The sequence below is a fragment of the Balaenoptera acutorostrata genome, chromosome 9 (assembly GCF_949987535.1).
Source record: "Balaenoptera acutorostrata chromosome 9, mBalAcu1.1, whole genome shotgun sequence".
Lineage (NCBI taxonomy): Eukaryota > Metazoa > Chordata > Mammalia > Artiodactyla > Balaenopteridae > Balaenoptera > Balaenoptera acutorostrata.
The window spans coordinates 102,145,489-102,168,235 of record NC_080072.1 but is presented as its reverse complement, the minus strand read 5'-3'; the positions used below and the strand labels follow the sequence as shown (position 1 = coordinate 102,168,235).

General features: G+C 40.5%; 1 long non-coding RNA gene across 2 annotated transcripts in view; it reads left to right on the top strand.

The window, feature by feature from the left end:
- The window catches only part of LOC103006092 (uncharacterized), a 237,520-nt gene that overhangs the window by 788 nt on the left and 213,985 nt on the right, over positions 1-22,747 (top strand). The window lies entirely within an intron of this gene.

Sequence of the window (22,747 nt, the reverse complement as noted above, 5' to 3'; positions counted from 1 at the left end):
ATGTTATCCAACAGACACAGAACACAAACCACACCATGAGCCATTTATAATTTAAAATTTTATGGTAACCACTTAAAAAAGTGAAAATAAAGAGGTGAAATTAATTTTAATAATATAGTTTATTTAACCCAATATATCCAAAATTTTATTACCTTAATATGTAATCAATATAAAATTGTTAATGAGATATTTGACATTCTTTTAAGCCAAACTGGTGAATGCTAATGTGTATTTTATACTTACAGCACATCTCAATTTGGACTAGCCACATTTCGTTTGCCTCGTGGCTACTGTATTGGACAGCACGGCTCTGTAGGCATAAGTAGACAATATTTGAACAAACGTTTTAAAATTAAAAAGCATTTCTGAATTATTTATTACACAGTCAAGTTCTGATATAAATTGCTGTATAAGTTTTTTCTTCAAGGCTCTCATAAAGAATGAGGGGATGTTAGAGGGTTCTAGGGTTTATCAGCAGAGAAGGATTTAATGTGTGTTTTCTCAAACCTACCATTCACTCTGGAATTAACACAGCATCAATGAATTATGATCCCTCCCTCCCCTTTTTTTTTTTTTTTTTAAATTTTTATTTATTTATTTATTTTTTATTTATTTATGGCTGTGTTGGGTCTTCGTTTCTGTGCGAGGGCTTTCTCTAGTTGTGGCAAGTGGGGACCACTCTTCATCGCGGCGCGCAGGCCTCTCACTATCGCGGCCTCTCTTGTTGCGGAGCACAGGCTCCAGACGCGCAGGCTCAGTAATTGTGGCTCACAGGCCTAGTTGCTCTGCGGCATGTGGGATCTTCCCAGACCAGGGCTCGAACCCGTGTCCCCTGCATTGGCAGGCAGATTCTCAACCACTGCGCCACCAGGGAAGCCCCCTCCCTCCCCTTTTGCTTTATGTTTTGCTGTACCTTGAGCTCAGATCTACCTAAGAACCAAGAAATGACAAGACTGTTGATTTTAGATAGTGATTAGGATTTAACCATGATTTTTTTTTAATAAATTTTTTATTTATCTTAATTTTAATTTTGGCTGCGTTGGGTCTTCGTTGCTGTGCGCGGGCTTTCTCTAGTTGCATCGAGCAGGGGCTACTCTTCGTTGTGGTGCGCGGGCTTCTCATTGCGTTGGCTTCTCTTGTTGCGGAGCACGGGCTCTAGGTGCACGGGCTTCAGTAGTTGTGGCACTTGGGCTCAGTAGTTGTGGCTCACGGGTTCTAGAGCTCAGGCTCAGTAGTTGTGGCACGCGGGCTTAGTCGCTCCGCGGCATGTGGGATCTTCCCGGACCAGGGCTCGAACCCGTGTCCCCTGCATTGGCAGGTGGATTCTTAACCACTGTGCCACCAGGGAAGCCCAGGATTTGGCCATGTTTGATGGAAACCCAGTCTTACAGTAGCTGCACTTTAAGTGGTTCCCACACCATCTTAGTTTTTGATGCTATCATCCTCCAAAGTACTGTTCTGTGCTTATTTTCATGTGGTTGTGTTCTCATGAAGAAAAAGGGTACTTTTTATACTTGTAGCTTCTTACCTGAACTCAACTGAAGGAATTCTAAGGGGCGATAGCCATGACCAAAGGAGCCAGAGGCACCAAAAACCACCTCTCAAAGGCTTGGCACCCCCATTCTCGGGCTAAATATCTCATTCTGGGGGAGAGCAGTATCACAGATACTTGGTGTGTCTGTCATTCCGTTGACTGGAACTTTAGTCAATGGCACTTCCACACGTTTATGAAAGAATGATGGTTAATGTTGATAATCATTCATCACTGAACATCAACTATGAACGAAACACTCTGGTAGGTGTGGTGAGATACAAAAAGGGAATGCCATCCTCCCTGCCCCCAAAGAGTTAGCCTGATGGTGAAGATGATACACATCCTAGTTGAGGTTCTAAAGTGTTAGAGCAGAGCTATCAGCAGGGTACCAGATGACCCTGAGGTCCTGTAAGATCCAGTGAACGAACCTTTGCCAAGGACTCTTTCATGCCAGGAGATGGGCTAGGTGTCAGTGACAACTAAGGTGAAGACAGTTTCTCCTCCTACTGATACCCTCATCTACTGTGAGACATGGGTAAAAAAACCACCTGCAGTGCCATGTGAGATGTGATATAATGGAGAAGCAGAACTCCCGAAAGGCAGAGGAAGGAGAGACTAAGATTTCCAGTCCAAGTTGGGGTCATATCTTCAGAGGCAATGATGATGCGGCCGGCTTTCAAAATGGGAGTTCACGGGCAGGAAGGGGAGATGGAAGCAGCCTGGAAAGAAAGGGGCAGGAGTGAAGGCGAAGGTGGTCCTGGGGCTGGTGAGCCCTGGAGAAAGGTCACACCTGGGCAAGTTCTCCCCAGATCATCTGATCCTGTCTTAGGGCACTTGATTCAAATACTGCTTGTGTTATGTTCTCTACAGTTCATGGATGTTTAAAAAATTATGAAAAGTTACTAAGAATGGATCATTTATTTTTTTCACTATTATTATAAAAGTACCACATCAGTGACTATTTTGGTTTAGTTGCTGTGATAGTGAGGATTCACGTCATGGTGGTTAAGAGCTGACTCTGGAAGCCAAAGTGCCTAGATTCAAATCCCAGCGCTGCCACTTAAAACTGTGCTATTTCGCCCTTCTGTACTTCAGCTTCTCCATCTGTAATGTGGAAAATAATAATAGCATCTCCCTCAAAGGTTGTTCTTAGTAATAAAATGAGTTAAGACTTGGGAAGGGCACAGAATAATGTCTGCTTCATGGTAAGTATCCTAAATGTTTGTTAAATTAAATGAAGGCAGTACACAAAATTCTAGTGCCTAGTGATGGCAGACAGCTTTCTGTGTGACTGGCATGTGATCAGGTCATTGATAATTTTATTTTTTGAAAGGGTTAATTTTCTTGTTGTCCAGCTGGTCTGAAGTCGTCAGTGACGCTCACTGACATGAATGAAGATTGCAGTAGGCATCCCTGCAGTGGGATTGTACAAGTTTTATATTTTATTTTAGTACATGCTAAAAACACTTTTAGTTGTTCAGAATATCTAAATGATCCACGTCAAAGAACTTGCGTATGAAATATCCAGAAACGCAGGTCTCTTCTAAGAGAATATGTGAGAATATGTGTACATCAATGTTGGATCATATATGAAAATAGTACTTTTGTAAGTAAAAGCAGAACCTTGTCATATTGCAATGATTGATCGATTTGCATTCATGTAAAATTGTTAAGAAAAATTACATATAGGCATAAAAGTAAAGAGAATAGTATAGTGACCTCTCATATACCCATCATTTAGATTTTAACAATTTTTTTGGTTGAGGTATTTTAAAGCAAATCCCATAAATCGTGGCATTTGAACCTCTAAATATTTGATTAGAAATTTAGGAAGTTTGTTTTCTTGTATAACTACATTATCCCAACAGCAATAATCTTTTTTTGATACATCCCATCTATATTCAAAATGCCCCAGTTGACCCCAAATGGCTTTTACAGAGTTTGCTTGAATCAAGACACAAACAAGGCCTACCCAGTGTATTTGGTTATCAAGACCCTTATGCTTCTCTTAATCTAGGATGGTCTGAATTTCAGTGTTGGTTTGAGAGGGTTTTATTGTGTGATGGGCTCCAGGTCTGAGACCTAGTTGAAACCAGGTGTTGGGTGTGGCCTCATTCACCTTAGGTAGAAATACTTTTATCAACAAAGTTAAATTATAATTATCTCCCAACCAGTTTTAATGTCAATTTTAAGTATTCTAGGCACGGAGAGAGGCACCGAAGGCCCAGAAATGAATGCGATATGATCCCTGGGCTCAGAAATCAGGCGGAGAGTTTCTGTACTTTGACCATGAAAGTTTCTGCTGTACGACCCACCGGAGGATGAGGTCTTGAGGGTGAGGGAGGAGGGTGGCAGCCTCTGGGGAGCAAAGCGCAGTGCTGCAGATTCTGGCTCATGGCTTTTCTTTACATCAGACAGCTGAGAATGCTGGTAATTTTACAGCCCAGTTGGAAAGGGGTCTAGTGGTTAGAGATGGGAGACTCTGGGGTCTGCCCTCCATCCTAACAGCCTCTCTCTTAGGGCCATACTGTCTGATGTTTCCTTCCTCCGTTGGTATAAATCGTGTCGAGTCTCCACAGATAGCCAAGCCCTGGAGAGCGTTTGAGAAACGGTTAATATCTCCTAGGAAGCGTCATTCTAAAGAAAGCACACACACAATATTTCCCGCCTTAGGTCTTTGCTTTATATATGTGTTCTTCCTTCTAATTTGGAAGGAGATCCTGAAGGTGGTAAGTTTACTGAGAAGAAAGGAGAAAGTTTTTTTTTTCTCCTTCAGGAACATGTATGTTAGGGAGAAAGCATGTTCCAAACACCTGAGGTGGACCAGGAAGACGTGGAGAGAAGATGGTGGGAGTGCAGAAGGCCTGGGCTGAGAAACGGAAAGACCTGGGGTGGAATTCCTCTCTCTTCACTCAGCAGCTGTTTTAACTTGAACAGGTCTCAGAACTTGCTTGAAATCCAATTTTTTTTTTTTTTTTTTTAATCAAGTATCTTTTTTTTTTTTTTAATAACACTACATCAGTATATTATTTATTTATATATCTTTTTCGGCTGTGTTGGGTCTTCGTTTCTGTGCAAGGGCCCCCCCCCCAGCTGCGGCGAGCAGGGGCCACTCTTCATCGCTGTGCGCGGGCCTCTCACCATCGCGGCCTCTCCTGTTGCAGAGCACAGGCTCCAGACGCGCAGGCTCAGTAATTGTGGCTCACGGGCCCAGTTGCTCCGCGGCATGTGGGATCTTCCCAGACCAGGGCTCGAACCCGTGTCCCCTGCATTGGCAGGCAGACTCCCAACCACTGCGCCACCAGGGAAGCCCAGAAATCCAATTTTTTAAATCTACAACATGGGTGTAAGCCGGTTAGAATGGGCATCGTCAGAAAACCTCCAAACAACAAAGGCTGGAGAGGGTGTGGAGAAAAGGGAACCCTCTTGCCCTGTTGGTGGGAATGTAAATTGATACAGCCACTATGGAGAACAGTATGGAGGTTCCTTAAAAAACTAAAAATAGAGTTACCATATGACCCAGCAATCCCACTACTGGGCATATACCCTGAGAAAACCATAATTCAAAAAGACACATGCACCCCAATGTTCACTGCAGCACTATTTACAATAGCCAGGTCATGGAAGCAACCTAAATGCCCATTGACAGACGAATGGGTAAAGAAGATGTGGTACATATAAACAGTGGAATATTACTCAGCCATAAAAAGGAACGAAATTGGGTCATTTGTTGAGACGTGGATGGATCTAGAGACTGTCATACAGAGTGAAGTAAGTCATAAAGAGAAAAACAGATATCGTATATTAACGCATGTATGTGGAACCTAGAAAAATGGTACAGATGAACCGGTTTGCAGGGCAGAAATTGAGACACAGATGTAGAGAACAAACGTATGGACACACCAAGCGGGGAAAGCGGTGGGGGGGTGGAGGTGGTGGTGTGTTGAATTGGGAGATTGGGATTGACATGTATACACTGATGTGTATAAAATTGATGACTAATAAGAACCTGCTGTATAAAAAAAAAAAATTGGGTGTAAGAATGCCTTTTTCATATAGTCTGTAATGAAGATGAAATAAAAGATTATAGTTTTGAAATTTTCTAGTTTTTGCAGACCCTCTTTACAGGTAGGAAAGGACTACTGTTACTGCCATTAGGAGGAGGAAACCTGTCTCAGTTCTTTGGAAGAACAAATAGTTGTGAGAGTGCTGTGTAGACTAGAGGACGGTCAGCCAAGGTCTTCAAAACTCAGAATGAAGAAAGGTTCAAGATCATGTATTTATTTATTTATTTCCAGAATAAAGAATGATGGGAGGACTGAAGAATTTTTAAGAAATGATGTAACTTTGTCTCTATTAGTTTAGGAGCAAGAATAAATTTAAATTGACCTTGCAAACATTGAGGTAGGCTGGATGCCTTCACTGGCAGTGTTAATTAGGAGAGCCTCTGCTTCACTATGAAACAGGGTTATAATAATGAAAAATTGGCCTTTTGAACATAGGTCTGAATTGGATAGATGACTGGCTCTTCTATAACATAGAGAGGGCAGTGAATTCCTGGTTCGATAGTCAGTTGATGATTTGCACAGAAATCGTGACTTCAATGCTAGTGAGAAAAAGAAAGGGGAGATTAGACTCTCTGACCCTCATGCAACTGGGAGTCAGAAAACTTCAGGAGGGTGTGACAGAAAGGCAGATTCTAGAACCAGAGGAAGGTTGGAAAACTATAAATCCTACACTCAGATATCCTGTGGTGGTTTAAATCATTTTGTTTTGTTAGCATTTTGGGTGCTCGATCTATGCCATATTATAATACGTGGTGATGTCAACCTTATATTGATAGCAGCCCCCTTCTGTGTTCTAGGCATTCTTGGATGGTCATTAAATGAACAGAGCATATGCTGACATGCTCAAATGAGCACTGGTGGAATCTCCAGTAGAAAGCCATGGAATTGGAGGATGAAGGGGGAAGGTCAAGAAACATCAAATAAGTGGAGTGGTGAAATTCAGAGTAACAAAGGATTGCTTGTATAATAGCACATCACACACATCTGTTTTAATAGTGTTAGTGTACTGTCCAAAATAAAGGACAATTAAAAACACTGAGCACATCACAACTACGTCACATCTCCACCGTAAGAAATGACCATTTCTATTTCTTTAGTATCATCTATTTCCGTATCACACATTATATTTGTTGAACATCTGCTGTGTGGGAGCTCACCACAGTGCTGGGTGTATGTGAAGAAATAGTCTTCATTAGCCAGTGAGAGAGTAAGATCAAGCAAGATGAAAATGGAACAGTAACCAGGGCTCAGTAAATACTAAGGCCTTAGTGGCAAGATCCATTTCTGATGAACGGGAAGAGGATTGATGCAAATAGTTTTTGTTGTGTTTCCTTTCTGGTGGTTTGGCTGTCACAGATATACTCAGACCTTGGCACGAGTTCCAAGCTGCAAGCATTGAGGTTGTCTAGAGAACTAGAGATGTTGAATGGGTTAGCTACCCCATCCTCTGTCTCTAGAACTTGCAGACTTTCTATCTCACTGACAGATTTGTAACAAACTGCCCTTAAGACACAATCTTAAGACTTTCTCAATAGAGTATTATCCCCATGAGTGCCGGACTGGCTGTGTCTTGGTCAGCTGTAACTCTAGGCCCTCCCATTGTGTTTGAAACAGAGTGGGAATTCAGTAAATAAAAAGCTTCATCATTTTTGGAGAAATGTCTTCCCTAAAGCTAAAATGTATATCATAAAACTCTGAGGCCATTAGTTTTTAGTCTGAAAAAGACTTGGAAATAAACACTTTTAGAACCGTTTACATTTCTCCCAATGGACAGGACGCTCACCATCACAGGAGCACCCATATGCTTTCTGTCTACACACATGCATACCCACATAGACTCACTTCTGTCCACTTCTTGGTCCTCTGATCTTTGTTATCTAGTTTAGAAGAAGAAGTTAGGGGAAGTGACATGAGTAGAAAGTTGTACATTATAGGTTTTAAGCCTTAAAAGACAGTATATCATCAAAGAAATACATCCTTTCTTCTGAGATGCCTGTACGACTATTATTTTGAGGGGGGACAAGTCCTCCCTCTCCTTTTGCAGCTCTGCCTCTTCCTTTCAGTTTCATCCATCATCTCATTTCTTGCAATGAACTTCATTTGGGAACGAAAGTTTTGGCATAGCTGGGAGCTTTTAACGGAAATAAGAGAGAAGACGTCTCTGACATATATAATATGTTCAATATGTTTCCATATATTGCACAATCTCTGATGTGTTACCCAAGATTCATAATGACAGATGGGCCGAGGAGAAGAAGGAGCCTCCCCAAGTGGGGATGTCTTTAGAAACCAGCACTCCTTCCAAGGTGCTTTGAGCTATTCTGAGCAATTGGGGTTCAACACATTCACCCCCAGCAGAAGCAGGTTTCTGCCAACACACTGCCTGTGCGAGCTTTGTTGCCTAGCATTTTGCTTCAAACAAGAGTCAAGCCAGGCAGCACAGTCCTAGACTTAGAGAAATCTAGAGCCGGAGGATTGAGTTCCTGTGTTCAGCTGTGTTGACGAGTTCCTTGACTTCTTTCAACCTGTGATTCTTCAGCCATGTAATAGGGGTGAGAAGCAGTTTCTGTTCACTTCCCAACTCTGAAATAAGCGATGAGAACTTTTTGAGATAATAGTGCAGATTATGAAAGTCTCGATGTTCTTTGCAGCTATCCTTTTTACACGTCTAGAGTGGAAATAGCTAGGAGGGACGTGTCTTTTCCTTTAGTTTACTCAAATCTAATCTAATCATTTGATGACTCAAGATTTCCTGAAATGCAAACCATACATTCCAGAATAGTGCAGAATTTTATTTTAGGGTAAGAGAGATAAGAAGTAATGTGATTTGACTGTGTATTATGGGGTTAAGAAAAATTTAAAAACATCTTAGTGAAAATATAGGGTCAGAACAATAGCTGTACAGTCATTGCAATGTTTTCCAGTATAGTCACTCTAAGAGCATCTTTTACCTTCTCATTTTATTTTTCTACCCAGTCTGACTCATGCTATAACAGATCTGAATTTATGGAATATTTTATATGCTGTCTTTCTTAACCATGTTCTGTGAGCTTGAGTTGTTTATCAGAATCTGCTTTTTTTTTTCTGATCACTTTTTTTATTTGACTTGCACACAATCTAATTGGCTTTTTTCACCACACCCATACATTGTGCTGACAGAGCCTTGTGTTTTTTTTTTTTTTTTTTCCAGCATAGTTTTCCCATCTAGGATGTGTGCTTGTTACTGTAGTAAGATAGATAAAATACCTATGTAAAGACAGACTTGGGCTGAACCTGAGTATATTCCCAGATTTATAGTTTGCTAGAGTAGAAGAGAACTGAGCTGTCTTTGGAATCGATGCCTTAGCTTTGCAGATGAGGCAAGGAGGACTTAAAGAAAGTACCTGGGTATTACAGAATTCGTGATTCATCAGGGGAACAACTGCCTTTGGAAGGGAATAACTACCAATGACAGAAACCCTAGGATGTCTCCCTGGGTTAATTTAGGATTTTTTTTTTTACTGGAAGTAACTGGGGCCATTGGAAGTACAGAAAATTAAGCATATTATCTTGTTTCTCTGAACTAAAAAGAATATTCTTCAAATTGGGAAAATATTATCCTATTGCAGATTGCAAATCAGAAGGTAACTATAACAGGCAGCTCCACTGGCTGTTCACATTTCTCTGAAAAGTGTGTAGTAAAATGACGATGAATAATTTTTTTCTTTTTTGCATTCTTCACATGCCTACCATGCTGATCACTCCCTGCTTCCCACTGCATACCTTCCCTGCCTCTGCCCCTCCCTCCAGCCTAAACACCCATTGCAAATGTGTCCTCATGAGTTGTTCTCAGCTGGCTTTTGTTCTGGTCTGATCTCAGCCCATCTCCAAAGGCTTGGCTTGGCAGTCTTACACTCCATTCTGCCTCTGGTTTTTAGACTTGGTGTTTGGCCTTGGCCTCCGTGGAGTCTGGATGTTGATCTGTGCAGTAGATGAGGAAACAGGGCTAAGTGAGAACAGCAAGCCTGAGCTCCCAGCTGGAGGCAGGAGCTCTTCCAGTTGGGGCTTGCTGATGCAGGGACCATGCCGTTCATCACAGAATCGCAGTGACAAGATGTGACCACAAAGGGGGGCTCCTCTATGTCAGGGCCAGTGAGTATGTTCTCACCAGCTTGCCTGCATTAGGGAATCCTGCAGTAGCAGTGAGATGCATGGGACTTCCCTCAAAGGAACACCCCACCATGTGTCCAGAACTTGCTATTGTAGGTCCTCAGCCACTCACCATGCCCCAGCTATTGTCTAAATCCTCTTCTCCGCTGACCTTACTGTTCACATCTGTGGTGGACATGCCTCACTCTTTTGAACGAGCACACTATTCACCGTCTGTATGACTTGGGTTTTCCTCTGGCTTTACCTTTGTTTCTCCTGTTCAATGTGAGCACCAAGCTTTCAGGTAATAATCCATTCTTTTGCTTCTAGAATCTTCTTCTACAACACCTCCCATTCAGGTGACATTTCACTCCACTCCTTTTGGGTGGATTCAAGAAAGTGTATAAGTTGTTCCTTAATCAAAAATGTAGATACTCTTTAGAGGGGTGTGTGACTGTGTGTGTGTGTGTGTGTGTGTGTGTGTATGTATGTGTAAATACATCTTCAGAATAGTCCTTTAGCTCCTGATTCACACAAAATAGGCATAGAAGTCTCAGCATGAGGTAGTGGACAGAGTCCTTGACAGGAATCAGCAGACCTGAATTCTGTACCTAGGTCTCTACTAGCCATTGCTCTGTGACAGTGGACAGTCACAACCTTTATGAAATCTTAGCTGAAAACTACAGAGCTGAATCATTTGACACTGGCTTCTTTTACAGATTATGGCCATGTGAGACAGACCAATTTAGCATAGATTTGGGGTAACACATGTATGGGAATTTATTATAGAAGTAGATTAGATCTCTTAACCATCAACTGCAGTGGTTTTGGGATACCTGCAAGATTAATTCAGTGGAAGGGGCTGTACATGTTCATAGCTAGTAAGTAGAGGGTGATAGAGAGAATACCCAGAGGAGATACATCATTAGCTATTATTCCAGATACTCTGCTTCCATCTGTCTGATACTGTTCACATGACTTTCTGAGAAAATACTCTTCCTGTAGCACTTGACTGGCATGGGCTGTATTTTTGTTTAAGATATTTTGCTCTTCTCACATAAACCAATTAACTGTCATATTTTATCCTTCCAGGAGTATCCAGATATAAGGTTGGCTGACAGCCAGTTTGCTAAGTCCTAGAGGATAATAGCTTATTGTCTATAAACTGCCTTCTTTTAAAGTCTCTCTATTCAATTCTGGCAGTACTTGTGATACAGAAAATATTTGTAAGGCTGTGAAGAAAGGTCATATGTTGGGTGTGAGCTGCCCTGAGTAGCCCAAGTGATTTTATTTTTCCGTTCAACAGCTCTTGTTGCGGTAGATGACCAAAACATCGACTCGCTTTTCACTGCTGAAAATTTCACCACTGTCTGAAAGCTTTGATATCGACTTGCTGAGTGGTTTGGAATGGCTCACTGCAATCTTAGGTATATCCTGGAAATACAGATAAATAATAGGAAAATGTATTTAGTCCAATTTGATAGTTCAGATTCACAGGCAACAATATGTTGGTATATTTAGGTTTCTCTTCTGTAAAAAATGACCTTCATATTTAAGAGGAAAATCTGCTTTCAACAACTTCAATGAGAGGGTGATTTTTCTCATCTTAAAAAGCTCATTCAAACCAGCATATTAATGATTTATGAACAAATAAAGGGAGAATATAAGGGATTACATTTCTTTTGAACTGTACAAAGTTGTAAAAAGCTTAGAGAACAAGGACCCGGTTCAAGATAAATGTTTGTTGAACTGATTTATTGAACCTTCTAAATGCTCTTGGATGAAAAATTCAAATCTGAACTCATTTTTTTTTTATGTTGCTAAGCTTTCTAGAAGAAGGCTTTGAAACTTGAATGAGCATAGGTTTAATCATAATAGTCCTTGATAATTCCAGTCGAGGATGTGGATACTGTAACTTTAGTGCAAGAAAGAACGGCAGTCAGTTAAGCATCACAGCACTCTAAGAAAAAAGGAAGATCCATGGGACCAGTCTTCTGTTTTGAATCCACTTTCGTTATCTCACAATTCCGTGAATATTTGCTGAGTACCTTCTGCGTGCTGGCACATGGCTGCATGTTGTAGCCACAGTAATAAAGGAGAAATGAATTCCCTGCCTTCAAGGAGTTTACAGTCCAGTGGAAGGGTCTGGACAAGAAAACTGAAAATGATAAGGCAGTGTCGTCACCAGAGACAAATAGGGTGGTTTTGGAATTCGTGGAGCCCAGAAAGGAAGGCCAGGGTGACTTCCTGGGAAAAGGGTGGTGTGGGCTGAGCCCTGAATGATAAGTTCTTGCAGGTGAAGGGTGGCAGTGGAAGAAGAGAGTTGAAAGCAGAGGGAGCAATACGTATGAAGGGCTTCGATGACAGAGGACAAATGGGACTAGAGCAGAGAGGGCAGGGGGTGAGTGAGCTTTCCCCGGCTCCTCTTCATCATCCTGGAAAGAGCACATTCACTGTGGGTCAGTTGTGTGGCTCTGTGAGCTGTCATAGAGTGAGTGCTTATCAGTGGTTCCCTGCTTGCGAAAAGTACCTTCATTTAAAAAAAACTTGCACACGTATTATCTCATTTAATTCTCCCAGTAAACCTGTGAAATAGATCACATTATCCTGATTTTGTAGATGAGGCTCAGGGATGTGGTAACTTCACCAGGATTACTTGAGTAGTGAGCTAGAATTGAGTCTCAAAGTAGTTTTCTCCATTCTCCCTGCCCCCCCCCCCCATCATCATCTTCTCCATCTTCATTTTCGTAATAATGGCCGCCATTTGTTGAGCCTCTGCCATTGGTCATATACTACCAAGCACTCTACAGATATGGGGTCACTTAATCCTCATAACAACCAGGATCATCTGGAGAGGAGGAACCCATGTTCTTTTCACTCGTCCTATCTCCTATTTTGTGAAGAATGGGGCTCACCCCTCTTCTGCCTTCTGGCATAGTTGGAAAACATTGATTTGTGGGGTGAGGGGAGATTTGTTAATAACAATTCCTTTTATATGAAGACTACTGAGCTATTTTATCTTCTGGATACTGTGAAGTGTGTAAGTGATCAGGTTTTCCTCTTTGATTGACTGCCAGCCAGTTTTTGTTGTTTTTTTTTTAATAAATTTATTTATTTTTGGCTGCATTGGGTCTTGGCTGTGCACGGGCTTTCTCTAGTTGCGGCGAGTGGGGCCTACTCTTTTTTGCAGTACATGGGCTTCTCGTTGTGGAGCATGGGCTCTAGGTGCGTGGGCTTCAGTAGTTGTGGCATGTGGGCTCGGTAGTTGTGGCTCTCGGGCTGTAGAGCACAGGCTCAGTAGCTGTGGCGCATGGGCTTAGTTGCTCCACAGCGTATGGGATCTTCCTGGACCAGGGCTCAAACCCGTGTCCCCTGCATTGGCAGGTGGATTCTTAAGCACTGCACCACCAGGGAAATCCCTGCCAGCCAGTTTTGAGCTAAATTTTTACCCGCCTCTCCCCATGTCCCCTGCAAATCCATAGGTCTTTTTGGTATGTATTTTTATATTAGCTCCACTCCTGTTTCCATTTTATGGTATTATCCTTATTTTTCTCTCCCACATCTAGTTTATCTTACTGTTTCTGGAATAAAGCAGGACATAAATAATTAAAATTTCTTTAAGTTACCTGAGCAGAGCATGAAATTTAAGTGTTTTGCTTTGTTGTTTTCTGCTGCTGGAGGGTAAATTTGTTCACATAATTTCACTCATTCTTACCTAGGACCACAGCTTTTGCTTGTGAGTTGGCAGACCAGGATTTAGGGTGCCCAGGGAGCAGAGGACAGAGACTTGGCTTATCGTCCTCCCAAAATCTTTGCCAATCACCTTAACCTAATCAGCCTTGTGTTTCTTTCCTCTGAAGCTCACTATTCACTTACTCTTCAGGTTTGCCTTGTCTTCATAAATTACAGCAGCTTTTTTTTTTTCTTTTTAAAGAGACGCTTAAGGAAGAAGTCAAAGCTGTGGCATCTGTGTGCTTTCACCCGAGAAAGATGTACATGTAATTTACTGTAATTTAGAGTGAAGTGATGAGATTCAGTGTAGTAGATTTCTCCAAAAGTGGAGCATCAAAAATATACTGGATCAGATGGACAATAAGAAACTTACATTTCTTGGAGATGTTTATCTAAATCAGTCAAATAATAACTGTGCTTGGGGCAAAGGGCACTTTCGTATCAAGAGCCTGGGTCTTGGAGCCACGTCTAACTCTGCCACCAACTTTGTGACTTCGGGCTGATGACTTCCTTGTGCATTTTTTTAAAAAATCCTTATTGGTTAAAAGAGAACAGGAACTCCTTAGTCTTGTGGAGATTAATGTGACGCCATGGAATTGCGTGGTAGAATGCCTGATGCTCAGTAAGTGTTCGTTATTATCATCATTCAGACTTCCGCTTATCCTTTGCATCTAAGCTTAGTTGTTCCATCTCCTGGAAAGATTTTTTTTTTATAGAAATGATAGTTACTATTATAATAACCACCATGGGGTTATTTTATTATATATATATATACAGTTAGAGTATCCTATATATATTCATATATATACATGTATATATCATATAAATTATATAAATAGAATACTCTATGCACATTGTATATAATATGTCTTGTATGTATATATATATGTATAGAGGTCCAGAGCTCACTTGCCCTCTGCTCTCCTGGTCCCTCTTCTGTTCTTTTTGTTTCTCTAAGCATTTCTCACTATCAAATTTACTACATACTTAACTTCTTTGTTTACTGTTTGTCCATGCCCTGCTAGAAGGTACACTGCAAAAGCGCATGGTGTGTGCGTGTGTGTGTGTGTGTGTGTGTGTATGTGGGTTTGTTCATACTACAGTAATCCTCAACATCTAGAACATTGCCTGGCATGCAGTAGTCACTCGAATTTTGAATCAGTGAATGATCTTCAAACATCATCAAATTTTCATTAATATGAGTTTTGATGATACTTGAAAAAGAAAAGGTACTTGTTTGGCTGAGGGCAGAAGCTCTTCCCCATGGAAGTGGGTGCTTGAAAGGCCAAGGGAAGATATGGCTTGCCTGACTCTTTAAAGTGGTTGGTAGCTCAGAATTCTGTAACAAATTAGTTTCAGTCTTTTTGTCATCAGCGAATTGAGTGCTGACTGTGAGCTAGGGACAGACCAAATAGGAAACCTCCAACATGCCTTCAAAACACTAGCCTTTTTTCTATTTATACACAAGTGTATTTTGACAGGACCAAGACATATAAATATCTTAGTTGGAATTCACAGATGTCACATATTTTTCTTGTGCAGTGTCTGGTCTACTGACCCATCTGGGGTCGTGGAAGTTGACTATTTTGTATCCAAATACCCTACTATTAAAAACAATCTAAGTCTTGATGAACACAAGAATTCTAAGATAAATTCAGCTCAACAAATATTCACATAGCACGTATTATAGGCAAGTATTCTTCAAGGCACAGTAGGGGACTTGGAGATATGGTGCTGTGTCCACCCTTTAGGAACTGACAATCAAGTAGAGGGAATGAAAAGAAATGCCAACACCCTGGGCCAAACACAGTCAGAAAAGTTGTTTTCTTGTCTCTGTGCTTTGTGGAGATTTTAAATTCTTCTGATTATATTAATGAAAAACTTTCTGAAAATGCCTCTCTCTTTATGAAAAGGCTTGAGTATCATTTGCTGCCTATCACAGGTAAAGATGAATATTTTTACATTCTTTGGGCTTCTGGGTTTCTGTACGAAAGGAGGGTATTATTTACGAATACTTCCTCTGTGGCCGATAATGTGCTAGGCGCTGTCCTAGTTATTATCTCATTTATTCCCTAAATTTCATTGTGAGTCAGGTCTAATTATGCCCACGTCACCAGTAAGGAAGCTGACGCACAGAGAGATGAAGTGATTATCCCCAAACCGTGGAGTTAATAAATTCAGTTAGTAAATGGCAACTAGACTCCAAAAACATTTCTGTGACTCAAATCCCATGTTTCCCCCTGCCCCATTTTTTTTTGTTGTTTACACTATAAATCATGGGATATAGAAGCTCTCCTCTTCGAGAAATAAGTAATATTATATCATTAATTTTCCTGGTTAGGAAAGTGAGAATATTACCATATACTATTATATACACAGAAAACCTGCGTTTTAGCCTATAGTAAGTCTTACTCTGGTATATGAGATTTTTTAGGGTAAAGTTTCACTTGAATTATTCATATAAGAGCTGAGTTACTTAGAAGTTTTTCAAATATGAACTATAAATTGGTTACGAAATAGCAAAGAGACAAGTAGTAGCCAGCAAGGAATGTCATTCCATGACTGTTAGGACCCCCTAGATGCCAGCTGCAGAGATTTTGCCACAGAAATGAACAAGATGAGGAGAAGGGGTGTCACCGTCATCAAACAGTGTTTGGTTTGCTGGTCTGTTTGTGCTCAGAGCAGCACTGAAGATAAATCTATTCTTTTGGTCAGCCTATGTTTCACATTGCATCCTGAAAGATGTGTATGTAGTATTACAAAATCTTGTTAATTTGAATTAATTGGTGGGAAGGACAATCTAAATTAATAAGAAATTTGGGGCTTCCCTGGTGGTGCAGTGGTTGAGAATCTGCCTGCCAATGCAGGGGACACGGGTTCGAGCCCTGGTCTGGGAAGATCCCACATGCCGCGGAGCAACTGGGCCCGTGAGCCATAATTACTGAGTCTGCGCGTCTGGAGCCTGTGCTCCGCAGCAAGAGAGGCCGCGATAGTGAGAGGCCCGCGCACTGCGATGAAGAGTGGCCCCCACTTGCCGCAACTAGAGAAAGCCCTCGCACAGAAACGAAGACCCAACACAGCCAAAAATAAATAAATAAATTGGAAAAAAACCAAACAAAACATTAAAAAAAAAAAAAAAAGAAATTTGAACCCAATCAGAGATCTAAAAGAAATACATTTTTGTTATTTACAAGAAACTTGCACCAGAGAAAACTGGAGGGCTCAAGAAAGGTCTCTGGTCCTTGGGTAGCATAAGACTAAAGTGTCCTTTTACAGAGCAACCACGGAGACCAGAGAGATCAAGTGATTTTCCCCAAGCTCCCACAGCTGGCAGATGGTCAGAGAAATGCCAGAATCCAGTCTTTCCAGAACAGGGCTGTCTGCTCCCATCCGTGCTGTATTTAGACTTAACAAAGTGTTGCCCTTTTCATATAACTTTTCATGAATGGATTAAAAAATTATAATATGATATTTATTTATATGTAAGTGGCTGCTGTTAACGGTGCTTTAAACCAATTCTGGTTTTATTTTCTTCTTGTTGGTACTAATTGACTTTGTTTTAAAAATTGAGGTATAATTGACAAAATTGTAATATATTTAAAATATACAACCTGATGATTTGATATCCATAGACATTTGAAAAGATTCCTATTGTCAAGGTAATTAACACATCATATATTTACCTTTTTTTCTGTGTGTGAGTACACGTTTTAATTTCTTAGCAAATTCCGATTATGACATACAGTATTATCAACTATAGTCATGTTATACCTTAGATCCTCAGACCTTATTCCTCTTACAGCTGAAAGTTTGTACCTGTTTACCAGCCTCTCCCTTTTCCCCTCGCTTTCCTAGCAGCCACCATTCTATTCTCTATTTCTGTGACTTCGACTTCTTTTTTCCATATATAAGTGATACTATGCAATATTGTCTTTCTCTGTCTGGCTTGCTTCTCTCAGCATAATGCCCTCCACGTTCGTTCATGTGGTTGCAAATGACAGAGTTTTCTTCTTTTTTAAGGCTGAATAATATTTCATTGTGTATGTGTATATCACATTTTCTTTAACTGTTCATCCATCAACAGACACTTGCATTGTTTCCATACCTTGACTATTGTGAATAACACTGTAATGAGCACGGGAGTACAGATATCTCTTTGAGATAATGATTTTGTTTCCTATGAATCTGTATTCAGAACTGAGATGGCTGGATCATGTGGTAGTTCTATTTTTAATTTTTTGAGTAATCTCCTTACTGTTTTACATAATGGCTCATTCCAGTGAACCGTGTCTAAGGGTTCCCTTTTCTCTACACTTGCACTAGCATTTGCTGTCTTTTGTCTTTTTGATGAGAGCCATTCTAATGGATATGAGGTGATATTTCACTGTGGTTTTGATTTGCATTTCCCTCATGATTAATGATGTCAAGCACCTTTTCATGTACCTGTTGGCCATTTGTGTATCTTCTTTGGAAAAACATCTATTCGGGTCGTTTGCCCATTCTAAAATTGGGTTATTTGTTTTTTTGCTATTGAGTTGTATGAGTTCCTTGTATATTTTGGATATTAATTCCTTATTGGGTATATGGTTTGCAAGTATTTTTCCCATTTCATAACTTGCTTTTTTTCTTTTGTTGATGGCTTCATTTGCTGTGCAGAAGCTTCATTTTGGTTTTTTTTGTTTAAGAGAATTGGCAGTATAGAAGTAACTTTAGCTGTCTGGTTTGAATTATCCTTAATTTGAATTGGTGTGACACAAATTAATGGGATTTTATTTTGACTCTTTTTAAAGAGGTTAGTATCACCATGAAGAAGATGTTCTGTTTGATATTATGCTGAATTCAAGGGAGGTTTCAAATAATGCTTTGACAATCAATTTTCCATGTCCCTTATAAAATTGTTCTCTTCTTTTTTATTACTTACATATCCTGTGACCTTCTAAAGAACATTCATTTAGTATTTTCTTATGGAATTGAGGATTCATTTACAGTGAACGTCTTTTTATTTATTTATTTTTAAAGGTTTTCTATTGTGTCTTATTCTGTTTGCAATGTTCTGTATAAAATCAAGAAAAAGTAATTGATAGCTATAAATGTAACTTTGTAACAGGACCTGTTCAATTGGGTTGAACAATCCCAAATGTGTGAACTTTTTTGGTTTACAGTATTATGTAAGTTTCAAGTGTATAACATAGTGATTCACAATTTTTAAACATTATACTCCATTTATACTTATTATAAAATACTGACTATATCCCCCATGCTATACAATATATCCTTGTAGCTTATTTATTTTATATGTAGTAGTTTGTACCTCTTAATCCTCTATCCCTATCTTGTCCCTCCCCACTGGTAACCACTGGTTTGTTTGCTGTATCTGTGAGTCTTGTTTCTTTTTTGTTATATTTGCTAGTTTATTTTTTTGATTCCACATATAGGTGATAACACACAGTATTTGTTTTTGTCTGTCTGATTCATTTCACTAAGCATAATACCTTCTAAGTCCACCCATGCTGTTGCAAATGGAAAAATTTCATTCTTTTTTATGGCCCAGCAGTATTGTGTGTGTGTGTGTGTGTGTGTGTGTGTGTTTAATTTAGTTATTTATTTTTGGCTGTGTTGGGTCTTTGTTGCTGCGCACGGGCTCTCTCCAGTTGCGGTGAGCGGGGACCACTCCTCGCCGCAGTGCGTGGACCTCTCGCTGCGGTGGCCTCTCCCGTTGTGGAGCACAGGCTCCAGGCGCGCGGGCTTCAGTAGCTGCAGCACGTCAGTAGCTGCGGCACGTGGGCTCAGTAGTTGTGGCTCACAGGCTCCAGAGCACAGGCTCAGCAGTTGTGGTGTGCGGGCTTAGTTGCTCTGTGGCAATGTGGGAACTTCCCGGACCAGGGCTCGAACCCGTGTCCCCTGCATTGGCAGGTGGACTCTCAACCACTGCGCCACCAGGGAAGCCCCGAAAGTGACTTTCTTTTAGTTTCACTTTGTAAAGGGCTATTAAAATGAGATTAATACTCAGCTCTTGGGCATTGCTTAAATATTATAGCAAAGTGCTGGGTGCTGACCTGGATTATTATTATTTTTTTCCAGTTTTATTGAGAAATAATTGACATACGTCACTGTGTAAGTTCAAGGTATACAGCATGATGGTTTGATTTACCAATACTGTGAAATGATTACTACAGTATGTTCATCTAACATCTATCTTCTCATAAAGATACAATAAAAAGAAAAGAAAGAAGAATAAAGAAAATAATTCTCCCTTTGTGATGAAAACTTAGTATTTACTCTCTTAACACATTTTTGACCAGAGACGTATTGCGGCCACAGGCGTTAGTTTCTGCAGAAATGCCCCGGTCAGTAATGTGTTACTAACTTTCCTGTACATCTTACAGCAGTGTTGGCTATAGTCATCATGTTGCACATTACACTCCTGGTAATTATTTACCTTACAGCTGGAAGTGTGCACCTTTCGACCATTTTCTTTTCAGTTCCCCCTCCCACCACCCCCACCTCTGGTAACCACAAGTCTTATCTCTTTTTCTATGAGTTTGGGTTTGGTTTCACTTAGCATAATGCCTTCAAGGCCCATTGATGTCACAGATGGTAGGATTTCCTCATTTTTTCATGACTGAATAATATTTCATTGTATGTATATGTATCTCACAACTTCCTGATCCTTTTATCTGCTGATGGACACAGGTTGTTTCCATGTCTTGGCTATTATAAATAGTGCTGCTATGAACATGGGGGTGCAGATATCTTTTCGAGTTAGTGTTTTCATTACCTTTGGATATGTTCCCAGAAGTGGATTTGCTGGATCATATGGTAGTTCTATTTTTAATTTTTTGAGGAGCCTCCACACTGTTTTCCATAGAGGCTCTCTCAATTCACAGTCTCACCAAGAGTGTACAAGAGTTCCCTTTTCTCCACATCCTCACCAGCATTTGTTACCTCTTGTCTTTTTGCTGATAACCATTCTAACAGGTGTGGGGTGATGGCTCATTGTGGTTTTACTTTGCATTTCCCTGATGGTTAGTGATGCTGAGCATCTTTTCAGGTACATATTGGCCTTTTGTATATCTTCTTTGGAGAAATGTCTATTCAGGTTCTTTGCCCCCTTTTCACTGGGCTATTCGTTGTTGTTTTTGCTATTGAGATGTATGAGTTCTTTATATGTTTTGGATATTAACCCATTATCAGATAATATGGTTTACAAATATTTTTCCCATTCCTTAAGTTGTTTTTTCACTTTGTTGATGGTTTCTTTTGCTGTGCAGAAGTGTTTTAGTTTGATATAGTCGCATTTGTTTATTTTTGATTTTCCTTGTGCTTTAAGTGTCACTGGATCATTTCCTAAAGCCTTTTCCAGCTCTAGAATTCCGTTTCTATGATCTACTGTTCCTCAGTTTCAAGGATTCTAGCATTTCAGCTGACAGCGTTGTTTGCACTTGAAATAGTCTGTCATTTGAGGGCTTAGGCCGATGGGGACCCTGTGCCAATGAGAGTACACAAAACCACAATCCTACGTTCGTAGGGAGTGCCTAAAACCTTCATGTATTCCTACCTGGGTTTGAAGCCAATTGTGGCTCAACAAAACCTGATTAACTCTCCTTGGACTCTTCGAGGGAAGATGTCAGTGTACAGTCGGGTCCCTGGGATTTTGTGCATGCACGTTTCCCCTGATATGAGGTTGCAGATGATGGAAAGCAGCCCCTTGGAGGTGATCATTTTTCCCAGTCTGTGTTTTTCTTGGCTTGGGTGTGGAACACGGAGGTCTCCAAGCCTTTGGAAGATGGGCCCCATGCACGTACTGCTCAGCTCCCAGGCCCCTGTTTATGGAAAAAGTTCTTAAAGAAACAGATTGGAGTTGAGTAAGCTCGAGTATTCACTTGTGAGTTTCCATGAAAGTTGTTTAAAAATTTTTTTCCCCTTCACTAACTTGTGGAAATGTCTCAGGGCTGCCTCATCTGGAGAGATTTGCACAGTAAGCAAAAAAATTTTATAATTTATATCCCTTCCTGTTCTCCCAGGGCTTCAACACACAGTCAGTCTTATTTGCATTCTCCAGCATTCATCTCCCTGCTTCCTGTTTGTTTCAGGACTGTCTTAGGGAGTTATACCATCCCTTCTCTCCAGCCCTGCAGCCTAGGTCTATTGTAAGTCAGATATTTGACTGTGCTCAGAGTGGAAGAAAACTGCACTTACTCACATGGAAAGTGTCTTTCTGTACGTCCACTAGCCTCTTTCTGAGCATTTCGAATTCTTGAATTGAGAGCCAGAAGAAATGATAGGAGGCTGAAGGATTCAGTAGCAAAGCCTTAGAACCAAGTACCATTCTCTCTTCTCTCTGCTCCAGAAGTTATTCTTAGCATGATGATTCTTCATAAACATTGGCCTGAGTGTACAGACAGATTCCCCCACTGTAAAAGATGTTCTTCTAAAGGAAGTTAATTTCCTTTAGAAGCAATGCTAATTCTTTCAGATCAAAGAATGTTCTTAAACATTCTCAAACATCCTAACTAGTAAGTGGAAACCTGTTACTCTGAACATTTTTGAAGCATTGAGAGGTATTTGAGGGAATAATTTATGTCCTGGGTAAGTCTAGATAATCAAATGCTCCACTAAGAATGATTCCTCTTTGTCTCCACATCAGTGAGGAGCCATACATCAAGCCCTCCTCTGGTATTGTCCCAATGAGTCCTTTCCTAAGTCTGATGGTGAACATCAGTCCACATCTCATTTAGTCTAGACATCAGGGCCAGAAGGAAAGACGATACTGCAGTCAGCTCGCTAACCGTCCTTCTGTTTCTGGGTTGCTGCTATATCTTGGAAGAAGTATGGTATAGTACAGTAGTGCATTAATTAATTAGTCTACCCATTCATTCAGTACATACTGTATAGGTGCTTATAGTATGTCGGATGCTGGGCTAAATCAATATTTAAGAGCTAAGAGTTCGCTGTTCAAGATAGACAAGTACACAAGTAAATGGACTGAAGCATTATACATGCTATAATAGAATATATGTAAGAACAGTGGGTAGAAATAGAGGACCTCTGGCTTGATGAGCGATGCTTGAGATAAGAGCACACTTAGCGTTTCCCTTGGCTGGCTTCACCAAGGAATTAACATAAAAATGGAAAGTCTGGTGTTCTCTGAGAAGCAACTTGCACTTTTCAAACATTCTCGTAGTGCTTCCTAGAAACTGTTACGAAAAGCCTACATCCAAGCCAGCCAACCTCCCAGTGCTGGTGGTTTAGGAGCACCTGATGCTGGTGAGGACTACTGGTATAG